Genomic DNA, 22,221 nt, shown 5'->3' with positions numbered 1-22,221 from the left:
GCTTTCGAATCGGCACTAGCAGAACTCAAGGACAGTGTTACAACACTTCGTAGCATGTTTTATGAATGGAAGGAACCCATACTGAAAGATACACATGAAGGCATTGAGATAATTGATGCGGAGAGCTACGGAGAAGATGTCTTTAAGACACCTCCCCTTGTGAGAAGATGCAATATGTTCCCTTCACTGGACACTCCTTTTGCAAGGAGGAGGATAATAACAGAGGTAATTGTGTGAGTTTGCTACTATTTCTCTACTTAGATTAAGGTCTTTACTTTCATATTCATGACTTTTGAACGATTTTATAGTCTGATCTATTGATGGTTTGTTGGTTGGGATGTTAACAGAATGTCAAATTGAAATGTATACCACATAATGTGTTATATTCAGAATTGATTTCATAGTACTGAACATACCTCAATATGTTACATAGAGTATCATATTTAAAAATATACCACATAAAGTGGGATATGCATAACTGATTTCATAGTAGTGAACACACCTCAATATGTAACATAGATTGTCATATTAAAAATTAGACCACATATAGTGTCCTATTCAGAACTGATTTCACAGTCGTGAACACAACTCAATATGTCACATGGAGTATCATATTTCCAATTAGAGCACGTAAAGTTTCATATTCCGAACTGCTTTTCATATTTATGAACACACCTCAATATGTCACATAGAGTATCATATTTCCAATTAGAGCACGTAAAGTGTCATATTTAGAACTGCTTTCATATTTATGAACACACCTCAATATGTCACATAGTAATTTATTCGCTTTCTAGATTGAATCGGACAACAAGGTTGAAGATTATCCATTTAAAGATGTGAAGGCAGACTAGGTACAACCTCACGTACTGTTAACAGTGGAGGAAGCAGCTGTATTCCGCTCAATATATTCACCTTATGGAAAAGCAGGGTAAACGGTGTTGGCTTATGTACATGGCTAATTTTAGTAGAACTTCATCCAAACCATACTGAATTCCTTTTCTTTGGTGTAGGGACTTCATCGTGGACTTCAACAGATGGTTGGAGAACAGATCCACATTTAAGTGTTTACTTGGGAATGGCAGAGTAACTAGCTTCGTATGTTACGATCGCATTTTATTGCACTGTTTTTTAATTAGAAACTACTAATGATTTTGGGATTACAAAATAATTTAATTACCTTGCTACTTGTTATATTTGGTGTAGTTGGTCTTTGCTTGGTGTGTGTACCTGAACGCGGAGCAAAACAGCAAGCCTACAAACTACAATAGGCACTATTACTACCCTTACCTAATGGGTGCGAGTAAGGTATGAAGTGAAAATGGTTTTGTTCTATAATAAAAGGCTAACATGATGATGTACCTTTTGAGTACCCAATGTTGTTTTTTGTAGGTTAAAACCAAAAATGAGACGCAGCTAACTTCCGCGGCTCGTGCAATTAAATTGGAAAATGATATTAGCAAATATCGAAGGGTAAGATGATTTTACTATGACTCATGGTTTGATAAGGCAATTCCCAACTTTGGTAGAGAGTTCCACCTTGAACTACTTTTGATTGTGGTTGTGTAGTGGTTTGTGCCCGTCGTCGACGGTAATCACTGGTGGCTATATGTCTTTGATCCTAGTGCTCGCAAAGTTGAGATATTAGACTCTCTTGCGGGCAGCGCATCCTACATTTGTGGAGGGATGGATTTGATGAAGTCTATGGTGAGTTTTGTAACTTAAAAGTATTTTTGTGATCATTTGAGAATATCTCACAATCCACGCTTCATGTTTTCGAACTAAATTTGACTTTTGTGTTTTCTTAGGTTACAAAAATGCACTACACTTTGTCTCTGATTGGGGATTTCCATGCCAAAAATTGTGATGTGAAAGACTGGGTTATTGAGAAATGCAAAGATGTGCCACAACAACACAATGGGTATATATCTTATCTTATGGCCCTAATTAACTTATAGTTTCAAATTTGAGTTTAGTGCAATCTTTGAAAGTATAGTAAGTACGTATCTTTATATGTATAGCTTCGACTATACATTGGAGCTTTGGGACGGGGAAAAGTTGGTACATTGGTTTGATCAGGTAACAATTTGACACAATCTAGTATGTTCCTCAATATGTCCAATTAATTATCTATAGTTTGGTTACCTTAAATCTTCATTTTGACTAACCAAGCGGATTTGTATATGAACTTGCAGGAGGATATGGCTTATTTCCGGCAACAAATTGTTGTCTCAATGGTAATGTCGAAACTAAACAAAATGCGCCCATAGATGATATAGAGAACGTATGCTTCGAGAAGTTTGCACTTCTTTTTTGTTGCCTCGATAGTTTGGAGGCGTTGAAACTCGAAGACCTAAGTTTTTTGTCAATCTTTCAATTAGCCTTTGCTCTAATGTCTATCATAGTGTTGTTCTATTTGGCATTGCCTCAACCAAATTGACGTTGGAACTTGAAGACCTTCGGTTTTTGTGAATCTTGTAATAGTGTTGTTCTTTTGGAAACTTATTGTAACAGATTCGAAATGTAAGTTGACTTGTGGTGGTCTGTTTTGGTTATGATGGGATACAATGCTATTATTTCTCTACTTATATTAACTTTCATATTCATGACTTGTGTATGATTTTATAGTCTGAGCTATTCATGGTTTGTTGGTTAGGATGTTCACAGACTGTCAAATTGACAATTATACCACATAAAGGGTCATATACAGAACTGATTTCATAGTACTGAACAAGCCTTAATAAGTTACATAGAGTTTCATATTTAAAACTATACTACATAAAATATCATATTCAGAACTGATTTCACAGTACTGAACACGATTGAATATGTCACATAGAGTATCATATTACAAATTATACCACATAAAGTGTCATATTCAAAACTGATTTCCACGCCTGAATATGTTACATAGAGTATCATATTGAATATTATATCAGAATTAGTGTGATATTCCGAACTGATTTCATAGTACTAAACACACCTTAATATGTCACATTGAGTATCATATTCAAAATTATATCACAATAAGTATGATATTAAGAACTGATTTCATATTACTGAACATGCCTGGATATGTCACATAGAGTATCATATTCAATGTTATATCACAATAAGTGTTATATTCATAACTGATTTCATAGTAGTAAACACATGTAAGTATGTCATATAAAGTGTCATATTAAAAAGTAAAGCACATAAAAGGTGATATTGTCTGAACTGCTTTCAACCATCATATCTTCATTCCAAAACTAAAATGAAGTCAGTTTAACAGAACAGACACCATTTAAAAAGGAAAAGGAAACAAGCCAAGTTTTTTATTTCATAAAAGTGCTCATAAGCTAATACAATTAGTCCACTCTTCAAACAAGTAGCTCATGCAAACAACTACAATACTTAGCTAACATTACTAAAACAAGACCAACTCGAGCCCTAAGTGCTAACGAAATCCGGATACTTCATTCCAACGTCATCACAGTCAAATCCATAGCATCCACAATCAAATCCATAGCATCCACAATCAAATCCAATGCATCCTCAGTTGTAAGCCCCCCAAGCATCTCATCAACATTCGCTTGCTTTTCGGGTGTTGTTTCTATTATGCTTTCCAGCGGTATGGTTCATCGATTAGTAATTTGTACACTAACTCCCCCCTGAAATCAGTCATCGCGTTTTGGTGTAATTTTGGGAAGTGATCAATGGAACGTGCCTTCCACTCCATGAATTTGCACACAAATAGTCCGCAGTCCACCCTAAAGCTCAAACAAAATAAGTATTAAAAATCTCACGTCACATTTCCAGTGTTCGACAAACTTTATCACAAAAGAACTAGGCTAGAAGTACTTACGAATCTGGTCATTGTTGAGGGCACTTTCCAATTTCCAACAACATAGCCTTTAAAAGGGATTTCTTGCTCTTCTTCTGCGCAATGTGTTTATTTAAAATTGTATAGACACGTTCCATCTGTGTTGCCATTTCAAATTGATAGAAGATATGACAAATATCATTAGTCAGAAATACTTTAACAAAACCTACAACTTAAGATCGGCGACAAAACAGTTTCACATTCAAGTGCACAAACTCAAGTTTAGTAACTCACTACTTTCGTGGCATTCCTGTAGGGAACGGATGTGAGGGGATATCTTGTGTTCATTTAATCAAAGTGTGTCCATACGTTATCCATCATGTTATAATGTAGGAGCGTCCAATGGTATCCCCCATTTTCTTTGACTGTTTTTCCACTATTCAGAGGAAAGAATAGATTCTTAACATTTTCGTGAAGTTGATGCAGTGGATCAATCAAAAAAACCTTCTCAAGGTGTTTTGCCCAAATCACAGCAGTTTGTCAAAAAATATTAATAATAACCTGATAAGAATACCTCATAAGAATACCGTTAAGAATATGTAATGAATATACCAATACCAATAGTATGCAACACTGTGTATTATATAACCCTAGGTTTCGAACATACGCAAGTCATAGTGTCAAAGTAATGGCTAAGTAGTCCATTCTGAAACTTACGACCAGGATAAATTTTCTTCTCTATCTCTCGAGGATACCAATTTAATACCTGCATAGTGCATCCCAGAAGTAAGTCAATTTTCATCGATGATATATGAGAAGTTGAGAACAAAATGTGTGTTTGGCTTACCTGGCCATTAAGAAATCTGTCAAGCATCAATTCTTCCAACTGTTTACCGTGTACTTGAATTGTGTCTAAATCCCAAGCAACGGTGTTGCAATGAAACACATACAATACGTACACCAGTTAATACAATAACATATACATCTCGGTGATGGCCTATTCAATTCTCATTGCAAATACATACAACTACGATTCTTCTGAAAAAATGAACAGTAGGCATCATAAAAGGTTTTCAGATAGACTTAGATTTTACATACTTGACATGTGCAGACTTGAAAAACCTCCCAACCACTAGCCGCTTTCAAGAATTAAGACATTGAAACGCTGTTGAAGATTCTACTGAAAGTAGCTTTTCACCAAGATTTGTTATAGGCGGACAGTCGTCAACACATATTACAGTAATCAGTTTCTGTTTTCCCTCTCTCTCATTCTTATTCTTCACTTTTTGTGTAGGCGTTCTCGTCCTTTTCTTTTGATTAACAACCATTGATCGCAACTCCAGTTGCAGCTCCTCTTTGTTGGCTTCATTTATTAGCATCACATCCACTAGAACAGACGGTGTCAATGGCAATGCTTGGATATCATTATCTCTAAAAGGTGACATCTCATTTTCAGCCTCAACCCCAGACTCCTTCTTGAACTTCTCTTTAGCATCCTCTTCTCTTTCTTTTAATTTGGCCTTCAAGGCTTCATTCTCGACCCGCAGGCTTTGATTTTCTTCTTCCAACTTAATGCACCTTCCCCTTAAGTCCTCTTCTGTTGGAATCGGATCACTTGTCAATGTAACAAGCTCCACTTCCTTAAATTTGATTTCGGCGGTCACCTGAAAACACCGATAATAACTTCACACAATAAGAATACAATGTAAAGTGTTCATTTGACATTGAAAATAGGAGATTTGTCTGGACAAAAATTACATTGGAAAAAACTACTGTCGAATGCACTTGACATGTGTCATGATCAGTGTCAAGTTCATTTGACATGGGAAAGAAGCTGAACTTCACAAGTGATAAAAAGTCAAATCAATATGAAATGAACTTGACATTACAACAGAGTTACGGACAGTGATAACTACTTCCATAATTGGAATGAAATTCTGACGACATCAAAATTTCAATGAAGACTGATAGGGGGAAGGGAAATGACTTCAAATTCTAATACATTCGCTCACCTTGTCCACGGTCAAATTTGACAAGGCCTGGGTATGAAGCATTTTGTTGAGTGTTACAATATCCCATCTTGCGAACGAAGGTACATAATCAGCACCTCTATTTGGCATTGCATCAACCAAATTGACGTGATCACACAACCAGTACTGATATCAAGAGCCACAAAATAAAAAGTTAGTAAACATGTAAAAAAAATGAAATTAATAATAAAATGACAAAAAAGCAAGGCTAAACTAGAGTGAATTCAGATTGTAAGTTACCAAAAGAAGAACTGCGCAAGATTTTACTTTTGTAGGCTCACGGTAGTACATCTTCATTCGGCACATAAGGTTTTGATGTATCACTTTTGGCCAGGATACTTCATTCATTTTTTTACACTATCTAAGTACTTCAAAAACCACCACTGTGTTCTTGAAGGTGTTGGAAAGAGAAGAGTGGTGATAATGTATAATGAAATAAGTTTGATGAAGTCATCTTCATCCTGCTTGCCATTCCATGAATTCACCACTTTATAAATAGCATTTACAATCAATTCCTTGGACAAGTTCTTTTCTCCGCCAAAGTGACGAGTCACAAACCCCGTTTTACTCAACTCTTCTGCATCTACATTTGTAGTCACATGACTCCCATTCATTGGCATACCAAACACTCTAGAAACATCTTTAGCTGTTAATTTGACAAACAGCTCTCCTAACTTGAATGTTTCTTCCCTTTCATTGTAAGTTTTAATAATATCCACTATGATGTTTTTTTTTTTTACCAACATTTGTTTGTCCAACAAATCATCAAAGAACACTCTAAAAATGTGACCAAATGGTGTTCTACCCATTAGATCATTGAAATCAACACCAACTTTTGACTCACAGAGTTTATTGGTAAGATAAAAAATTGGTAACAAGCTTGAGTGAAAATGATAAGCTTTCGTTTCTTTCTTATCTTCATCCACTACCTTCTCTTCCTTCTTGTTCTTCTTATCTTCATCCACTCTCTAAACTACCACTTCCTTCCCTTCCCTCTTCTTAGCTGCTAACTGTATTTCCTATAGATTATGCATGGAAATAAGTAATAGAATAGAATTTATTCAGATTCAATCATTTAATAGCATTACATTCCTCTAAATAATCTAACCTCAAAAAACTCAAATGCTTATGCTTAAAAATCCATAAATTAACAACAAGCTTAAAAATTGTCTTTGACCTTCTCTCTCGGGCATCGCTTTTTGCTCCCCCTCCCCATTGACTCTAAATGCACATTTTCCTCGTTTTTTCTCTTCTTTGCTGTATCAACTGCTTGCATATGTGTTGCTTTCGTCCTTGATGGTTTTTTTACTGTTGGTCGTTTTCTTCTTCATTTTCTGTAGTGGATTTGCAAGCTATGTACTTTTAGGTTGTTTGAAGTTTGGAGTTTGGTTCTACCATTTAACTATTGTCGGAAGTTTGGAGTTTGCTGTTTTTATTGTTGATAGAGAAGAAAGAAAGAGAAAAGAACAAGGCTAAATGGGGTTTGACATTCGAATTGTGGGCTTTAGGCCCAAACTCAACTTTAACATACTGAGATATGCCACATAAAGTATCATATTGAGAACCGCTTTCATAATAGTTAACACTGAAATATGTCATATAGAGTATTGTATTCCAAATTATACCACATAAAGTGTGATATGAAGACATTTTATCATTTCAAAAGACTCATGGAATGACAAGTTCCAACATCAATGAACTTCTTCCTGAATTGCAAAATCACAATATCAATCCAATTCCTGAAGCCAAAATAAATACCGTTGTAACAATTGCTCTAACTATTACAACAATCGCTAAATCTTCTGAGAAGCTTAGGAACAACAAAATTACTCTACATTGTTCAATTGCACATCTCTTTCCCTTACATCAAATATCTGTCATGCGGAAAAACACCTGCCCATCCTCACTACAAAAATTCTCAACATTGAATTTTTCTGGAGTGTTGTACCCAATATCATAACCTGGAACATCACCACTAGGAACATGACCAATCACTTCACCATTAGGAACATCACCACCACTTCTTCCTGTAAGTTCAACAGAAAATCAAAATAAAAGAGTTGCACGAACCATACAATCTAAGTTTACACTATAACGTCATCCCCATCTAAGTTAAATGAGTGTGAAACCAAAACATGTGTCGTACCTTGCTCACCATTGTGTTTATGCGGATGTGGACACCTAGGCTTTGTGTGCTCTGTAGATTGGCAGTTGCTACACTTGTACCTTCGAGATCCTGGTGTTCCTTTATCCAATCTCACTAAGGCCACAAAACAAACAACATTTACTTACTTATAACCCAAAGAAATAAAATGTCATGTGCTCCAAAGGAATTTTCTAAAACTAAAAGTAAGATGTACATGCATGCATGTTATTATGACTTCCCACACCTTGTAGCAATATATTTTGATGTAGGTAAAAGATAAACGGACACTCTTATCAATGCCAACTGTTATCCACAGGTCTATACGGAAATGAATTTTATAACGTCAAACTTTCAACTTACACCTTGTATCTCTGTTCAACTCGTCATCTTCCTCACGTAGGTCGGCAACTCAAGCAGTGCGTTCAACATAGTTGTGGTTAATACTTGGACCTGTAAAATAGTGAAACACAACGAAAATGTTGCCGAAATAAAGTAGAATCAACAACTAATCACAAGATACAATTGGAAATATAGACATTACAAAGTTGGGACCATACCAAAGAAAAAATCGCAAAGGTAAATAAAATTTACCTCCGTCCTTCGGATGCAAGAGTGGGCATGTGGGTTTTGTGTGACCTGTCTCACCACAATGGCCACATTTATTCTTATTCATCTCATTGTGACCTTGAAGTCTGCTATGATTTTGCGGTCAGCCTTTGGATTTTACATGTGGGGGATCATTAACCGATTGTCGATGTGTGGTTTTAGACGGAGTAAAAGTATAACACCCTGTTTATTTTCTTTGTTTTCCCTATTTATTAGGGTTTAAAAAACATATAATAATATTAAAAAGAAAAGAAAATGATAAAGATAAAATAAGATAAGATAAAAATGTGGGAGAGTTAGAGGGGTTTGGTTACAACCGAACTCTCCTTTTTGTTGGTTTTTTCTGGTTTTTGAAAAAAAAAAGAACAGAGAGAGACATACAAGAGAAAAGGAAAAGGAGTGTTTACTAGGGGAGAGTGCTTGAGTGGAGAGAGAGAGAGAGAGAGTTTTACTCAAAGAAGAAATGGATGTTTCTTGCTGGGGGATTTGTTGGCAATAGGAACGTATCACGGGTGAGTAGACTGACTTTATATACACAGTTGATTGACAGTAATTGTTTATTCTAGTTATGTGTTTACATACTTGAGAGTTTTATCAAGCAATTCAATTTCTTCTTCGTGGAATCACTATTTTTGGTTATAGTTTAAATGCTCTCTGACATAAATGGACTGTCATAATATAGATTCTACAAAAGTACAAAACAGTTATAAAATCCAAGAAAGAGTGTGTCCGTATAGATCCAAGGAATTGATTACATGTGAGTATAGTTTTACTTCTGGTCTGACATGGATTCTCTCTACACTCCGTATAGTTTTGCTTGTATTGTCATTGGTGGTCTGTAGGGCATTGATTATTTGGAAGCCCTTAATATATATTTGAATCTTTGATTCTTATGAGTATGTAAAAGTTGCCCTTAATAACTCTATAGACCACCACAAGAATGACAGTTTTCTTAATGGGGTCTGATTTTAGGGTGACTTGTAGTGAAATAACGTAAGTTGCCCGAGTGATCTAGTGCCTCTTTTCTTACTCAATATAGGAAAAAATATTAGGTAGCGACTTCTTATCCGTTCCCCTCTTCAAGTTTCTTGCCCTTTCTGGTAAAATCCTCCATTGTTGATAGTGTGAGTTCAGAAGGGAGAGAAAGCAAGGATGAATCTTTACAAGATGGAAAACCCTTCAGGAGGTAGAAACACAACAGAGAAGGGAGTTACCTCAAGCCTCTCCTATGTGGATATAGCAAAGAAAGCAGTTCAGCCGCAGGTGGAACTCAAGGAGCTCCCTGAGCCAGATATAATGGGGGAGTATCCAGCAATTACAGTTCCAGAACAAGCGTATGAACAAGGATTAAACTATTGCAAACACTGCTTGATTGGGCGTATTGATTTGTTCAAAGTGCCCATTGACAAAGTTCGCGAAATAGCAAAGGAGAAATGGACCCTCTCGGGGGAGTGGAGGATCACACCGATAGGAAAAGGTTACCTTTTTATTCGCTTCTCCAATGCCGAAGATCTCAACAGAGTTTGGTCTCATGGGTCCTGGAATTTCGGGAAAGCTTTGCTTAGATTAAGCCCTTTGAGCCCAAACTTCTGCCCGGACCAACGACTTTCTCATGCTCTTGTCCGGATAATGATTACACCGGGTTGGGACAAGAATATTGGGACCAAGAATCCCTAATGTCAATAGCAAGAGGTGTGGGATATCTGATGCACATAGATGAGAAAACTTTGAGTAGAGAATATGGCTACTACGCCAATATCCTGGTTGATGTGGACATGTCCAAACCAATCCCAGATCAAATCTATGTTAGAACTAAGAAAGTTCAATTCTGGCAAACGGTGGAAGTGGGGAAATTGCCCAAAATGTGTAATCATTGTAAGGTCGTCGGGCATTTGGTCACGGAATGCAGGAAACTTAAAGGGGTTATCACTATGCAAAACAAGAACAAAGAGGTGGTGGTGGACACTACTCCCGTACCTCAGATGGAAGAAGGGGTTAACAAGAGAAAAAAGAAAAGAAATAGAAACAACAAGGGAGAAAGCAGTAAGGTATGGCAGGAAAAAACGGGGACTAGACCTGAAATGGAGGAAAGAAACAGATTTGGAGTGCTTGCAGAAGAGGATGCCACCAATGAGCATGAACCTGACAAGGACATGGATAAGGTAGTGGAAGCACGTTCTGTGGAGAACCGTAGACAAGAGAATGATACATCTGATGATAGCAATAGAGAGGAAACATACACCCTTGATGAGGAAGGGGTTTTTGTAGATGCTGAACAGGATGGGGAAATTCAAGCAGAAGGTTTGACAGTAGTGGAAGGGCTGAGGGTGGTCTCTGAGGGATCAACACGACATGAAAGCGGATCGCGGGCTCGGGGAGGATAACAATGCACAACGCCAAATGGTTGTGCACGAAATATTACAGGAGTCAGACATGTGTGGTGAACCAGAAATGGTTCTACAAATGTTGAATCATAGGGACAAGAAAGAGGAAGCTCTTGGCATAGGTTGGATCGGTGAGTCACCTAGGAATGCTAGCTGGGCAGATATGACAGATGATGAAATAGAGGATAGGCCAAAAGAAGCACCTCCTTACAAGCCTCGATGGAAACTACAGATTGCCACACCGCCTACCACCGAGCCAAAGTCGGTGTTGGGACTTCAAAGAAGTGATTAGGCCACTCAACGTAAAGAAAGTTAGAATTTTTCTTAATGAGGTGCCTGTATTGGAACATCAGAGGAATTGGTAACTATAAGTCGCAGCAGAGGTTAGCTAAGCTAGTACAGAAGGAGAACCCAGACTTCATAGGCATAGCTGAACCAAAGATAAAACCTACGGACATTCCCCTTGGTTACCTACAATCAATGGGAATGAGTACGACTTTTCTTTTCAATCAGAATAACAATAAAGTTCCTAACCTATGGTGCATATGGAAAAAGGAACTGCCATCCCCACTCGATTCACACCTGAAACAAGCAAATAACAGTGGAACTACAGGGCAACATAATTACAATAGTGCATGCTCATTCACTGTACACTTACAGACGAGCTCTATGGGAGGATCTGGCTATTTTGAATGCACTAAGCAGGCCTTGGCTTGTAGTGGGCGACTTCAATGCTTACCTAAGCATAACAGAGAAGAAAGGGGGCTTGAGACCGACTAACGCTGCCATGGAAGACTTTAGAAATGCTGTCCACACTAATCTTCTTATGGAAGCACCTGAAACAGGGTTGAAGTTTACTTGGTGGAATATGCAGCTCGGAAGGATGAAAATATTAGGCAAGTTGGATAGAGCTTTCTTCAATGCAGAATGGGCTAATACACATATAGGCTGGAATTACAAAGTGGGAGTAAGATCGCGTGCTCGGACCACTCACCACTCACTGGTGGTATCAAAAATGCCCCAAGGCCAAAAAATGTCCCCTTTCGTTTTTTCAACATGTGGGCATCACACCCGATTTCTTGAAGGTAGTGGAGGAAAGTTGGAATGTACAAATGGAAGGAAACTCAATCTTTGTTCTCGGTGAAAAACTTAAGATACTCAAAGGTAAACTCAAGCGAGTGGAACAAAACGGTGTTTGGCAATATAAAGTACAAGCTAGAGGAAGAAACCCGGAAGCTTGAGCAATTACAAAGTCATTTTGAACAAGATGGGGACAATGAGAGTATTACTCTAGAACTGGTAGAGCAAGAGTCGATGGTGGATGGACTGCTGCAGCAGGAACAAAGCTTCTAGAAACAAAAATCGAAAAACAATTGGGATAACGACATGGATAGAAGCACTAAGTTCTTTCATGCACTTGTCAATTTGAAAAAGAGCAAAAACATGATCATTGAGCTGAAGAACAATGATGGAATCATTATCGCTTGAAATCGAATCGACATAGGGGATTACATGGTGAATCACTACAAAGAAAAATTCACCAAAGTGCTGCACGAGCCAGATGATGACTTGATAGACTTGATGCCAGTAGTAATTGAGGAAGAGGATAATAACACACTTTGCAAGATGCCTGATAAAGAAGAAATAAGGAATGCAGTGTTTAGCTTGAACAAGGACAGCTCTCCTGGACCGGATAGGTTCAATGGTTTTTTCTTCCAGCATTGTTGGGCTATAGTGGGGTATGATATGACTCGAGTAGTGCTGTATTTCTTCAAGTACTCTAGACTGCCCAAGGGCTTCAACTCCAGTTTCTTGGTTTTGATACAGAAAGAGAAGAATGCAAAACACCTTAGCAAATATAGGCCCATATGCTTATCGAATTTTGCATACAAAGTCATCACCAAGGTCATGGCTACAAGGTTGGGTCCTATAGCTGAGAGGGTGATTACACAGGAGCAATATGGCTTCATTGCCCACCGAAACTCACAGCAAGCTATTGCCTTAGCTTCTGAACTAGTCAACAACCTACGTGTTACTCTACATGGGGGAAGCATCGGAATAAAGCTTGACATTGCACAAGCCTTTGACACTATTGATTGGCAGTTTCTATGGGCAGTTATGACTAGACTTGGATTTGGGAATAGATGGATACAGTGGATACAAGCAGCCATATCAAGCAATTCAATGTCTATTATGCTTAACGGAGGGCCAATCGGCTTCTTCGAAGCACAAAGAGGGTTGAGGCAGGGAGACCCACTCTCTCCTCTTCTCTTTGCACTTGCAGAAGATTGCTTCAGTAGAGGAATCCATCACCTGGTACAGGAGGGAAAGCTGCAACATATGATTCTAAACTCGAAATACTCTAGTCCATCCCATCTTATGTTTGCCGACGACTTATTTCTTTTCTGCAATGCCAATCTGAGAGGCCTCAAGAATCTAGTCAAGCTCCTGAACAGGTACCAAGACTCCTCGGGACAAATGTTTAACAAAGACAAGTGCAAAATCTTCTTGAGCCCTATGACAAAAAGAAGAAAGGCAAAGATTAAAGAAGTGATGGGAATGAACGAAGGCGAGTTACCAGAGAGATACCTTGGAGTACCTCTATTCACGGGAAAGCCTACCAAAGCAATGTTGGCTCCACTAGTGGATAAAATCAGGAAAAAGGCTGCTGGATGGGTAGGACACATGTTATCGTTTCAAGGAAGGGTGGTGTTGGCCAAACATGTTCTAAATAGTATACCAGTGCACAATATGTCAGTTTATAAATGGCCACAATCTGTCATTAAAGAAGGCGAGGCAATCATTCACAATTTCATATGGACTGGTGATCCATCGACAAGGAAAGCTACTACAGTTGCATGGGATAAGACTTGCAGGCCGCATGAAGAAGGAGGGCAGGGTATAAGGAAGCTAAAGGACATTAACTTGGCCATGTTCATTAAACTAGCTTGGGCTCTCCTGACAAAAGACTCACATTGGGCACAGTTCATGAAAGCCAAGTACACCAACAGAGCTGGAAGTTGGTCGGAATCCAAAACTTCCACAGTATGGCTTGGCATCAAATGGGCTCTAAAAGAGATGGGATCGCATATTGGATGGGTGATAGGAAATGGGAAATCAATAAACATTTGGAGAGAGAACTGGTCCTTGTCAAAGCCAATCTGCGATTATTTCAAGGAAGAAAGAAAAGACATTGTCAAGCTCAAAGCCACGCTTCAAAGCTGCATACAAGCTAACCAATGGATTTTCAGCAACTCCATGTTGCAGATCCTAGCACGAGTGGGTATCGATCCTGAAACCTTGCAACAGCCAAAGCCATTCATCGAAGATAGAAGAATTTGGATCTCATCTCCCACCGGTCAATTCACAGTGGCAGGAGCCTATGAGGATATCAGAGGTAAAGCACAAAAGACAGGATGGTCTAAATTTCTTTGGCACTCATTTGTCTCACCAAAAATAAAAGGAACCGGATGGAAAATATTGCATGGAGCAATGCACACCGATGATAGAGTTAGAGAGAAAATGAAGATCAAGCTCGCATCAAGATGTGGAGTCTATAAGTGCAATGAAGAAACACAAGCACACTTGCTTTTCCAATGCCCCATGGCTGTGAGAGCTTGGACCATGATAACAAATCTGTTTAGCTTAGCGTGGGTACCTCAGGCAACAAATGATATTCTTCAGCAATGCAAGCATTTTAGTTCTCTGGTGCTGGATATGTGGAGAGCTGCATGCATTACTTGCCTGGTGAGTATTTGGAAGAACAGAAATAGAGTAATATTTGAGGAGAAAGCTCCGAACTTCAAGTACATAAGCCAACAGATACGAAGAGAGATGGCCAGAGCACATGGGAAATCAAAAGGGCACATGGCAAACAGCATACAAGACTTGAGGTTACTTCACAGCCTTCATCTAAAGCATAAGGTACGAGCGGTACCGAGGATTTTTGAATGCTTTTGGCTGCTACCAACAGCAAACACCCTCAAGATAAACACCGATGGCTGCTCACTGGGGAATCCAGGTCGATCAGGGTGGGGCAATGTATTTCGAGATGATAAAGGCAAAGTGTTGGGTGTAGCTGCTGGAGGACTGGGTATAACGACAAATAATTTGGCAGAGGCAGCAGCAATCATGGAAGGGATCAAGAAAGCACTCGAGATGGGCTGGACATCTTTATGGGTGGAAACAGACTCTAAGGTTGTAGCACAGCTTTTTCATAAGAATACGGTTCACTGGTCCATGAGGGATGCGTGGGAACAACTAAAGCGAGAAGCTAGATGGATCAACATCACGCATACATGGAGAGAAACTAATTTTGCTACAGACAGCATGTCTAAGTATGGTGCGACACTCGATGCAGGAGCCAAAATATGGTGGAATGGACGTCCAGACTTTCTAAGGGTGGAAGATCCATATACTACCTACTTTCGCTTTGTAACTTAATGTTATCTTCTTATTTTCCTCTTGTAACCAAAGTGTAGAGCTGTAACCTTATTTTATTCATTAATCAATCACCTTTAAGCAAAAAAAAATGAGTATGTAAAAGTTCGTTATAGCTATAGCTGATGTGAAAACATTATTGAAGGTAATAATAGATTTGCTGAAATTTTAAGAAAGGTTAGCGCTGGTCTAATTTCGAGCTCAATTTTGGTTTAGTTAGAGTTTGAACTAGTTTTTTTAGAAAACACGAAAAAGTAAGGTCTGGAAGTCTGCTTTCCAACCCAATCGACCTCGTTGCATTCCGAGGTTTTTCGATATGGTTACGGTGTTCGGAAGTTGGCACGTCAGAATTTTCTGATTTCAGAAATCCGGTCTGTGCCTGGTTTGGAATCGAGTTTTCACATAGTTAGGGTCAGATTCAAACTCTCGCCAAAATATGAAAAAAAATAATTTTTATGTGTCTGCTTTCCAACCCAATTGGCCTCATCGCATTCCGAGGTCTGTGGTGATAGATATAAGGTCTGGAAGTTTGGTTGACATAAAACAGTGTGTCAGAAATCAGTTTCTGCGTACTGTACTCAAGTCCAGTTTTATAATAGTTAGGGTGAGAGTTAGAATTTTTATAAACAAAAAAAAGTAAGATTTGGAAGTTTGCTTTCTATTCCAATTGGCCTTATCGCATTCCGAGACCCGTGGAATTAATTATGGTGTTTGGAAGTTTGACTGGCAGAAAACAGTTTCTGCGCACTGTGTTCGAGCTTAGTTACCGAACATTTAGAATGAGATTGGGTTTTTTTGTAAAACATAAGAAAGTAAGTTCTGTGTGTGAGATTTTCATCGCAAAAAGCCTCGATGCATTTAGACACCTGTGGAAAGATTTGTGTCATTCAGAAGATAGTCTGTCAGAAATCTATTTTGCTGAAAAATTAGAATTTTTACCGTTTTCAACTTAAATTTTCTTCTAGATGGGCTGAGGTTGGGACTTCGAGTTCTACATGAAAAATTATGTCTACATACCCTAGTTTCTAAATATTTAAGTTACATGTCATTTGGATGAATGTAGAAAAAACTATAACATTGACTATGTGGCTGATAAGAACTACGAAGGCTTGATTCTAATCTTGAAAGATTTTGATACGTAAGCAGCTTTGCAGCCACTACACTATATATATATTAGTTTGTGTGATAACTATGTGATTGTGTTAGAAATTACTGTTGTTTTGAGACTACATAAATATATATGTGTGAGATAGAAGTTGTATATGAATATAGACTTTAGTATATGTGGATATGTTTTGGACATTAGTGTGTGTGGACTTGAATTTGGGCTAATGATTTATTTGTTTACGATATTGTGTATATGAGTGTGGTTATGTAAATTGTATTTGTTTGATTATAAGTCTGTTTACATTCAATGATATTTAAGTGCTTGATTTGCCTTGACGTGCGAAAATGATTCTCTGCATATGTGGTCTGTTTTGACATGAGTAATGCTAGTATAATTATAAGTGATAATAATATTTTAATGTGTCGCCCACATCTTTAGAACTCTTCACGCCTCAGGATTTGGTAATGAGATATTATATGTGCATTATTATACACCCACATCTTTAGAACTCTTCACGCCTGCAGGGACGTAAATATCCTACCCTAAGACGACGTGTTGGCTTAAAGGTAAGGTATACCAAACTCATATTTAATTAAGTTATCATATGTGCTTTTAATAAATGGAATGTAAGTGGTATTGTATTGTGAGTTATTTTGGAAAGTGGGAATGACGAGTACTATTATATGAGATTCTTGGAATTTGTATGTTAGGGGTGAAATCTTAATTAGGAAGAAACTACACGCCGTTCTGGAAAACGGAACTATATTGTCTTCCAAGTTGAAATTGTTGGTAATGTTATATTTATTCATTCGAAAGATTATTATATATATTTTGTTGTTAGTCTACTCATACCAGCAAATTCAATTTGCTGACCCATGTTTGCTTTGTTTTGCAACGTGGGTGTGTTCTTGGGAACATAGATGGTGGAGTGCAGTAGATGAAGACACGTGACTTGGATTTGCTCTTGGAGTCTTCTGGTTTAAGTTTTTCGAAAGTGTACGGTTTTGAATTTAAACAAATGTAATAGAGTTGGTTAGTAAAAAATTTAATTGTAAATGAAGCGTTGTTCTTTCAGTTTTAATTTGATCTCAGATTTTAATATCGTGGCTGATAATATGTTAGTGGGTTTTGTTTCACCCCGGTTTCCAGATGATTGAATATCAGTTTTAATTTTTCTGGAAATTTGGGGTGGGACAAAAAGGCATCTCAAAAGGAACACATGGGCTGCCTTCATAAGCTGGTGAAGTCTCATCGGTTATTGGATTTTCCGTTGGACTGTTAGGCATCTCAAAAGGAGCATGTCGACTGCCTTCAGAAGCAGATGGAGTTCGGTTCTTTGTAGAAAAAAAAGCTAAAAAAACTTTGAAAGCTTCAGTGCTTTCCGCTGTTTGGGAGGCCCACGAACATATCTGCCTATATTTGGTTGTAAGATCACTGAAACGTATAACAGAGGCCGCTCAGTCAGAAAAGTTGGGTTCTCCTAATTGAACAACCGATTTAGCATCTCGTGTCCATCTCCTTAAAAAGCAGCCCTGAGGTATCGCACCAACGTCCTCATGTTTGTAAACTGAAATGATATGTCTACATGGAAATCCAGACGACTCAAATAGCCCACATGAACAGCTAGCATCCTGCAATACAACATTGTATCTCACAGTCGACTTTTTTTGCCTATTCAAATGGCGACTCATAGTGTACACACGAATATTGTCACCCACATCTTTTATACCATCTGCAGTGTACATCACTTCGTCCTTTAATTGCTTCTTAAAACAATCAAAAGCAGCTCGCGTATATATACATGCAGCCTGATTTACAAAATGTTCAAGTGGGTATGAAGGACTGGTTTGGTTACTTTCGTCATCACCTCTTCCTCATGCTCTCGGTGCTGGATATTTGCAACTACCACTTCCATTTTTCCAAACAGATCAAACAACTGCATTCCAACTTTCACATGAAGCCGGATTACGGAGTTTATACTCTCACAACGTTGGGTGCTTCTGCAACCGGCAAAGAACTCACCATGGAGATATGATTCTGCCCACATCTATTTTTTCTTGTATATCACGTTCACCCATTTGTTATTACTGACTTGGAATTTCTTCACGAGTGTTTCCCACCTTTCTTCGAACTCATTGGACGAGCACTTCATAAACATAATAGAGCATAAATCTTTTGAAAATCCAAGGATGTGGATATTTTTTAGGCAATTTTTCATAATGTGCCAACAGCACAAGCAGTGTTTCGAATCTGGGAGAGTAGATCTCACAGCCTCGCGCATCGCCTGGTCACCATCAGTGATCACTGACTTAGGGTGTTTGCCATACATCGCGCCAACTAAAGATTTCAATACCCACTCGTAAGACTCCACACACTCACTCGTCAACAATGCAAAACCAAACACTACTGTTTGTCGATGGTTGTTCACTCCAGCAAACACAACAATCGGCATCATGTACTGGTTGCTCTTGTATGTTGAATCAAATAACAATACATCTCCAAAGCAACTGTAATCCGCACGTGAGGTGGAATCTGCCCAAAACCGTCTAACCAGCTGCCCACCCTCATTTAAGTTATAATTGTAATGAAATAAGGGATCTCCCTTCACCTTGTTATCCATGAAAGCCAACAGTGTGTTGGCGTCACCATCAATACATCGATTTCTCCTATCAAGCCCCATATGATTATACAAGTCTTTCTTCAAAAAACCAACACTTGAGAAACCTCCAACCCTATGTACAAAAACATCCATCACCTTGCATTTACGAATCATTTACGAATACCAACATCAACTAGGCTCGTAGCAAATTGCAAATCTTCTTCACTTACATTTCTATGTGATCTTAAGAACATCGAGCTCGGATCTGGTACAAGTGGATATGTGTGTTCCCCAATAAAATCCTTCACAACCTACAAATTTGATTCAAAATCATAACCAACTTCAAAGCGGGCTTTACATTTAAACCTACTGATGGCCTTCGACTCTCTGGATTCGATGTCGCGTTTTCTGGGTGTCACCCTATTTACATTTCATTCACCAGCAGCTGAGCATAAAAATCTCCGCTTAACACGAACACCATCTGTACGTATTCTATAAGTAGTTTTACGAACACTAAAACCAACTAACTTTGCATATTGATTGTAAATTGTGAAAGCCTCCTCAGTCGTCTTGAACTGCATAGAATAGAATGTTGCTTTGTCTGCTTCGAAAACTCTACTAGCCTCACACCCATCATTGTATCTATCATTGTTCTCATGAATTTCAACATTTTCACCCTCCCCTATAGATGTGACATCCACAAAATCACTATCCTCATACGTAAAACTATCAAAACATGAATTTCGAAGCCAATCTTCTTCGTCATCAGAGAAGTGATTCATCAACGGATTGCTACATGAAACAAGTGCACTTTTAGCGCATATTCACTCGTTTTCTTACTCTACGAAGTAATCACAGTGGTAATAGTAAAAAAAAAACACATAAATGCTTGAACAGTATAATGGTCAGAACCAAATAACTATGGTGCTCAAACCATATTCCACTTTGGAAATTTTCAATGTCAACTTCATTTGACATTAAATCATACACCATTCAATTGTGAAATTTTACCTAGACATGAAAAAGAGAAGAAGCCAAAAAAGAAATAAACCTCATACTTATAATTGTTGAAGATCAAAGTACACTACGAGAAATGGAGGCAAGAGTTCTCAAGTTGAATGGATTTTAGTGAGAGGGAAAAGTTTAGTTCGCGCCATTCTAAATGTTAGAAGGAGAGAAGATGTGTTGTTACTTTGTTACCCTTAACTACTCATTTTGCTTGTAGCATACTCCTATTAAACTACTACATGTAGCATACGCATATTAAATTGCTAAATGTAGCATAACACTATTAAACTGCTAGATATAGCATACTACGATTAAATTATTAGATATAGCATATAATTAAGTATCCAACAACAAATGACATTGTAGTCTACTTGCCATTAGATATCGGTTAGACATATCATCCGACCTCATATATCATACTATTTTTGTTTTTTTTTTATAAGTGAATTCGGTTTATTGAAATAAGGTATGATCTGACCTCAAACTTATTAATCCGATTGTCTCTTTTCCGACTTCTTGGTTTCTGCCATTAAAACACATCTTTTCCGACTTCTTGGTTTTTGCCATTAAAACACAACTCTTTTTTGCTTAGAGAAGAGGGAGCATTTACGTTTTTACCCTCACTTGTCGCATTGACGTTTTTACCCTCACTTGTTGTTCACTGTTCCTTTTCCTCAAAACTTAAAAACCCGGTCAAAAATTTAAAAATGTGTGGTTCACACCCCTACGCACCCTAGCTTTTCGGTTATTTAATAATGGATAAATAAATTATTTTTAGATTAGGTGTCCTAAAGTTGCTAATAATTTGTTCCCTGATTTTAGGTTAAAGTTTCTTATTGTCTAAAATTCCTATTAAGCACACATATCCCGTGGCACAAAATTTAATCTCAACTATTAACTTTCTCCATATTATATTTTCTAGAAATTGGGCTCTAGACACTTTCTTTAGTGTGTTTTTTGTCTAGAAAAAGACCAATATTATTTTTTGATTCTACTCCAATTTTAACAACACTTCACTTTTTGGGTGTATTAACTATTTTTAAAACTTCTTATTTCTCCTTTTTACCCTTTCATTTGTAAATGTCAATTTCTTCCACAAATAAATAATATTAAAATCTAATATGCACAGGCTGTAGGTGTGTGTGTCAATCGAGGCCACTCATCAAGCAAAGGTGTGTGTGTGTATTGCTCCAAGATGTACTGCAATCAAATAATACAATTGTCTTATAAAAAAAAATCATTTGTCCTTTCACAATTTCACAATTTGAATTACATCGAACAAAACTTAAACATGTTATTCAAAATTATCAGAGATGCATTTTAAATTGTTAAAGCTGTATTGAACTTAGTTGTAATCAACATACATTTTTTCCGTTTTTGAAGTTGATGTTTTCCACATTGTTTTGGTCTCTCCATAAATTCATTTTTAATTGGAATTTTGTAGATTTCAGATGAATTTTAGTTATTTTGATTAACCCACTACTCTTTTGGTAACTGATTTAGTTCGTAGATTTTTTTTTGTTGGTAGTTGGCTTATTTAGTTGGGACTAATAAAAGAGGTCAAAATTGTAAAAATTACTCTAAAATTTGAGACAGATGTCAAATTTCCGTTTTTATGGAGGAAAAACAAAAAAAATTTGCTATTTCCTCTTAACTTAAGAAATTTGCGTCTGTGTACCTATACCCAATTTTCTGATTATATTTTGACCACTACTTACGTATTTAATTCATCGAGACGAGTCTTCTATGTTATGCTATGTTAGATTGATAAATGATAAGGTAAAATGATAATTGAATTTCATTCACAATTTTCAGTTCTCTGGAAACCAGAAATTTGGAGAGGATTGAGAGAACTGTCCCTATTCATTGCTTTTTATAAGAAAAAAGATGGGAAATGAAAATGCAAAGCAGCAAAACTGAAGCCGAGAGAGATTTTAAGTGGGAAGAAATGATTCTAGAAGATGAGAAAAATTCTCTTTCATCATTGCAAAAAGATTGAGAGCGAAAATTTGGCAAGATGAAAAGAGTCGGGAGAAGGAAAAAAAATTGTCATGTTACCAGTTCAATTAACGCCTTCAGGAAGAAAGGGGTGGAA

The 22,221-nt window shown here is 37.6% G+C and overlaps 1 long non-coding RNA gene across 1 annotated transcript; it reads right to left on the bottom strand.

Annotated features, from left to right (window-relative positions):
* Window positions 1-7,672: 7,672 nt before the first annotated feature.
* On the bottom strand, window positions 7,673-8,696 carry LOC147524865 (uncharacterized). Its single transcript, XR_015197418.1, has 3 exons — window positions 8,573-8,696; window positions 7,982-8,431; window positions 7,673-7,862 (listed from the first exon to the last, which is right to left on the bottom strand). It is a non-coding gene; the product is annotated as an uncharacterized LOC147524865 (long non-coding RNA).
* Between the last annotated feature and the right edge of the window lie 13,525 nt (window positions 8,697-22,221).

This window comes from Coptis chinensis, chromosome 1 (assembly GCF_015680905.1).
Source record: "Coptis chinensis isolate HL-2020 chromosome 1, ASM1568090v1, whole genome shotgun sequence".
In the NCBI taxonomy this organism is placed as follows: domain Eukaryota; kingdom Viridiplantae; phylum Streptophyta; class Magnoliopsida; order Ranunculales; family Ranunculaceae; genus Coptis; species Coptis chinensis.
This window is presented reverse-complemented; position numbering and strand designations above follow the sequence as displayed.